The sequence below is a fragment of the Sus scrofa genome, chromosome 11, assembly GCF_054392235.1.
Source record: "Sus scrofa isolate SSC_HxYL_T2T_F1_AM1 chromosome 11, Sscrofa_HxYL_maternal_Yorkshire_Landrace_v2.0, whole genome shotgun sequence".
In the NCBI taxonomy this organism is placed as follows: domain Eukaryota; kingdom Metazoa; phylum Chordata; class Mammalia; order Artiodactyla; family Suidae; genus Sus; species Sus scrofa.
The window spans coordinates 62,475,676-62,481,675 of NC_139393.1; positions in this window are offsets into that span (position 1 = coordinate 62,475,676).

The following is a 6,000-nucleotide window of genomic DNA, read 5'->3' on the forward strand; positions in this document are numbered from 1 at the left end:
AATTTGTTGCAACATATTGGGGCATCTTGCAGAACTCAAGAACAGGAATCCTGCTTGATCCCAGAAAGAGATTTCTTGTTCCCTCCCTGGTCTCTGCTTGCATTTGTGAGAATGTTTGTTAATATCCTTCTCTTTTCAAAACATCGTTTTTTCTCTTCTGTTTCACCTGATCCAACCTGTATCTTGACAATTTATTTTTATATGCAAGGGTGTCAGCTACCATGAAAAATACTAGACTTCTTTACTTTTTTTGTCTTTTTAGGGCCGCACCCGCAGCATATGGAGGTTCCCAGTTTAGGGGTTGAATCAGAGCTGTAGCTGCCAGCCTACACCAGAGCCACAGGAATGCCAGATCTAAGCCGTGTCTGTGACCTATACCACAGCTCACGGCAATGCTGGATCCTTAACCCACTGAGCGAGGTCAAGGATTGAACCTACATCCTCATGGTTCCTAGTCAGATTCGTTTCTGCTGCACCACAATGGGAATTCCCTTTTTTTGGACTTATTTTCGGAAGAAGCTGTTCTGCACAATTTGCTATCTCGGTCCTGTGAACAAGAGCGAGGTTGTAGGTGTTTCTCTGATATAGAAACAGCTGCAATCAACTAGGTCAAATGAAGAGGGGCACTTTCTAGAACTGGAATGTTAGAAGCAGTGCTGTAGGTATCCATTAGAAGATGCCTAAGTCTGGTAAATACTTGGGGAAATGGTTTAGTTATGAGCTTTCTAATCAGGTAGTTACCCAGGAGTCAGTTATTATTATATATTATATAGATTCATAGTCTAAGAATATTAATATTTAAGAATTCTCACTAACTTATAGAACTAAGCCTAATTTCCAGTGATAAGATCTAGTAAAAATAAATGAATTCAACAGGACCCAAACCACCGTATAATTTTCAGAGCTGCATTCAACTATTAGAGGAGGAAATAAGGAACTTGGCAAAGGATGACTCCTGAGTTTTTGGCTTGAACAACTGAGGAGATGGTGGTACTAATTTCAGATCAAGGAATACTGGCAGATTAATAAACCTCAGTGGAGGAAATCATTTGTTCCATTGAGGTCATGTTCAATTTTAGATGACACAGAGAGATAAAATAGGCAGATCAAAGAGTTTTAAAGTCTAGAGGGCAAGTGGCCTGTTTGGACTTTAAAGGAAGCTGGAATAATCTCTCCACTTAACAGGAGGGAAGACAAGGATCTTAATTATGGACAGAGGCTGGGTTCGAAATTTAGAGATAAAAATTTGAGTGAGATCCTCCCAAATACTTGTATGTTCTCAAGCAACATGTGATGAAGCCTTTAGCTGAGAGGGAAGAGGTATAGCAGCTGGATATTGGCAGCAAGAGCTAAAGGTATAAAGCAATCTCAAGAGTGGGAAATGAATATAGCAGAGAAATAGAAGATTTCTAGGCAGTATCAAGTTCCTATTTGAGGTCTGTGGTCATGAAATTTAAGTTAAACCAGTAAGGAACAACACCAAACTTTGCCTTGGGTTTGAATTTGTTCTGTCAGAGACTATTTTATTATTATTTTTTAATGCAGCCATAGGAATGAGTGAGGCAAAATAGCCTCTGCTCAGATGAGAACCTGATGAGCTAATTTACGGATTAACTGAGCAAGTTCCCATACTAAATATTTTAAATTTAATTGAAAAAAACATATAATTTTTGATGATAGATGATGTTTACTATTTGATGGTCACCACAACCTCAATGGTTAATGGTTATATTCTGAGTATTAAACATGAATTTTATACTTAAAATTCTTCTTTGGAAATCTGAATTATAGATTTTAATTTCTTTGATTTAAATATGGAAATATAAGTTACAATTCTATTTGATGAGGAGCCTTGAGAGGAATATAATTTTGTTGGTATAATTATCCTGGTGCTATTATGAAACTGTTCTTCTCAGCAATGTAAGGAAGAACAGGTTAGAAAATGTTTACATTTCAGTAATAATATAAATAAAGTGATCATCTCTTTTTGAAGCTTCATGATGCATGCTCTATTTCCTGGACTGTGCTAATGTCAATTTAGTTAAGATGGAAACTAGGTTTCCCAGATTTTCTCTCCCTTCTATGATTTCTAGTTAGAAATGATCATAGAAAATCTTTGCACGAGGGGTTCCTTTGTGGCCCAGCAGATTAAGGATCCTGTGTTGTCACTGCTTTGGTGGCTCTGGTTACTGCTGTGGCATGGGTTTGATCCCTGGCCCGGGAAGTTCTGTGTGCAATGGGCTCAGCCAAAAAATAAAAATAAAAGATAGGGGAGTTCCCGTCGTGGCACAGTGGTTAACGAATCTGACTAGGAACCATGAGGTTGCGGGTTCGATCCCTGCCCTTGCTCAGTGGGTTAACGATCCGGCGTTGCCGTGAGCTGTGGTGTAGGTTGCAGACGCGGCTCGGATCCTGCGTTGCTGTGGCTCTGGCGTAGGCTGGCGGCTACAGCTCCGATTCGACCCCTAGCCTGGGAACCTCCATATGCCGGGGGAGTGGCCCAAGAAATGGCAAAAAGACAAAAAAAAAAAAAAAAAAAGATAAAAAGAAGGCTATATATATATATATATATATATATATGCATATATATATATATATATGCACACACACACACATACTTTTCTTGAGATTTGGAAAGCAAAGCTGCAGCTGTATCCATTATCCATTTTTCTATAAAGGTCATTGTGTTCAGATATAGTGACAGACACATAGGTGGGCCCCAGCCATTCTCCGTTCTGCTCTCAGGTTGTCTTCCCAGCTGCTGGTCCTGGTGACAAACAGTGGCCTTAAGTCGCCCCAGATGCTTGGCTATGAAACTACAGAAGTGTTAGTTGCACAGAGTCCCTCTTCTTGAACTTCTTCCTTAGGAAGATAGATATGTTTTATATTTTAATTATAATTTCATATGTCAAAGTTATCATCTGTCAGTCTTTCAAGCAAAATCTTTAGTGGCTCTGATTCAAACTTTCTGATTGTCCCTTCTACATGTGTATAAGCACTTCCACTTTTGAACAGTTTTAATTCTTTAACAAATTATTTAATGCTGAAGTGCTCATTATGATTCTGTTTTTTTCTAAATGAGACTATATTATTTATAATTAAAGCATTTCTCTTTAATATTCATAGTTTAATTTAAGTGTTTTTCATAGGGAAAATGTTAAATATTGACATGGGCCTCAAAGTGTTCATGCAAAGAAGGTACCTTTAAGAGTTGAGATCAAGGTCTCACACAGGAGAACAAGGTGCTTGATTTGCATGCAGTAACTCTTAGGTTGAGGCTGATATTTGATTTTCAGGAAAAGATATATTAAAATAAATTTTATCCAAGACTTCTTCAAATCAGGCATGTTCAGAGTTTATGGTCACCAATATGTTAAATATATTTATTTACCTGTATTTCAGATTAGAACTTCATTTTAAGTGTTCTAAGAGGGGGCGGACACTAGTTTATGGGTTTAATGTCCTTTAAAATGATGAGGCAGATCAAGTTGGTGACCCTTGGATGGCTGCTTTATATTTTCTTCTTAAGTTCACTTTAAATTTTTTCAAGTTTCAAAAATGAACTGACTCAGAAATGGCCCAGTTAACCATTTGAATTATTGTGCCTTGTCTTAGGGATTCTGATCATGTCTTCACTTCTAGCACTACCACTTGACTAATTTTCTGTATTTTCCATGTATTGGTTTTAAGCAATGGTTGTAAGATATCTGTGAATCCCACTGAGGTCAAAACACAGTGAGACAGTTGTGGCTGAGTTGTGGCTCAGTGGTTAAGGAACCCAACTAGTACCCATGAGGATGAGGGTTCAATCCCTGGCCTTGCTCAGTGGGCTAAGGATCCCATATTGCCTTGAGCTTGTGGTTTAGGTCATAGATGTGGTTTGGATCCCACATTGTTGTGGCTGTGGTGTACGCCAGCAGCTACAGCTCCGATTTGACCCAGAGCCTGCGAAACTCCCTATGCCATGGGTGGGACCCTAAAAAGACAAAAACAAAACAAACAAACAAAAAATCCAACACCAAAGTGAGACATCTGATGTTATCAATGAACAGATAAAGATAAATTGAAGTTAAACAACCAGTGCTTTTCACTTTTTTTTTTTTTTTTTGGAATTGGTTAACAATGTCCATTTTTATAAAGAATTTTTCATCCAGTAGGCCAAAAATAAATAATGGAAAATAGTAAAAATAAACATATAAAGGAAGGAAGATATGCTGAATGAAATGGGGTTCTAAGAGGCAAATATAGTATTATACGAAAATAAAATAGAATCAAATATCTACCTATGCAGGGTAGTTCTAAGGAAAAAGTTTTCTTTAATTGTTACTGGGCTGAGAAAGGATCTTGGTCCTAAAAAAGTAGAGAATTTTCAGAAAGTTAATGGGAATGTCCTATTTAGGTGAAGCCAAGGTATACAAAATAGAAATTCCCTAAAATCTGTAGACATGAATTTAATACTTTGCATAACTGAGAAATCATAACTTGATGACTCAGCGAGTAATTTAAGATGGTTCATTAAATTTGTGCATATTTGAAAGGGTGTGTATAAAAAAATTAAATCATTTAAGTAAAATCAGATTTTTAAAGTAACAGAATTATTTTGAAGTAAAAAACAATAATGGTTTTCACTTTAAGGTAAATGCCTGTGGAATAAGAGGAAGTTACTAAAAGAAACTGCGAAGCAGATAAATCAATTAAAAAGAAACAGTATGGCCACAATAAATGGAATCCAGACCCAAGTTTGATGTTAGACATATAGGAAGATCCATGCTCAGTGTTTTTGCTTGTTTGTTTTACATTGGTAGGTGAAAATGAATGAGATGCTTGAGCAATGGATACTTTTGTAGACCCTTAACTTTTTACAGTAAGAGAGCCCATCCGTTGCACAATCTTTAAAAAAAAAAAGCATATTAGAAAACAAGTACATAACCTTGAAAGCAAAAAAGAACAAGGGCACTTGAACACAGTGTTTTCTCCTTGCATTTAAAGAATAAAACTGGAGTTCCTATGTGGCCCAGTGGTTAATGAACCTTACTATTAACCATGAGGATGAGGGTTTGATCTCCAGCCTCTCTCAGTGGGTTATGGATCCAGTGTTGCCTCAAGCTGTGGTGTAGATTGCAAATGTGGCTTAGATCTGGTGTTGCTGGGGCTGTGGCATAGGTTGGCAGTTGCAGCTCTGATTCAAACCCTAGCCTGGCATCTTCCATATGCCATATGTGTAGCCCTAAAAAGAAAAAACAAGAACAAAACTAAGGGAATTTCTTTATGACTCGGTGGGTTAAGGATCAAGCATTGTCACTGCTGTGGCTCTGGTTACAGCTGTGGCATGGATTTGAACCCTGGCCAAGGAACTTCCACATGCTGTGGGCATAGACAAGAGGAAGAAGAAAGAAGAAAGAAGAAGAAGGGGACTAAACCAAGGAAGAAAAAGTAAAAAAAATGTTAAAACAATTGTGACTATTCAATAAAATAAGGGGCTCAAAGTTCCCATTGTGCCTCAGCAGGTTAAGGACCTCTGTGTGGATGTGGGTTTGATTCAGTGGCCTGGCTCAGCTGGTTAGGATCCAAAGTTGTGCCAGCTGCAGTGTATGTTTCATTATGTGGGTTGGATCTGGTGTTCCCCTAGCTATAACATAGGCTCAGCTGCAGCTCCAATTCAAGTCCTAGCCTGGGAACTTCCATGTGCCACAGGTGCAGCCATAAAAACAAATAACAATAATTAAAACAAAAATAAGGGCTTAACAGGGAAAACAAACTTGATCTGCTCATCTCATCATTGCAGTGTGGTACCTTTGCGGATGTGGTACTGAAAAGTGTTCAAAACTGGGGAAATTAGGGAGTTCCTTTGGACTGCTATCCATTAGGATGTGGCTTTGAACCCTGGCCTTGCTCAGTGGATGAGGGATCCGGCATCGCTGTGAATGAGCTGTGGTGTAAGTCCCAGACGTGGCTTGGATCCTGAGTTGCTGTGGCTGTTGTGTAAGCCAGCAGCTGTAA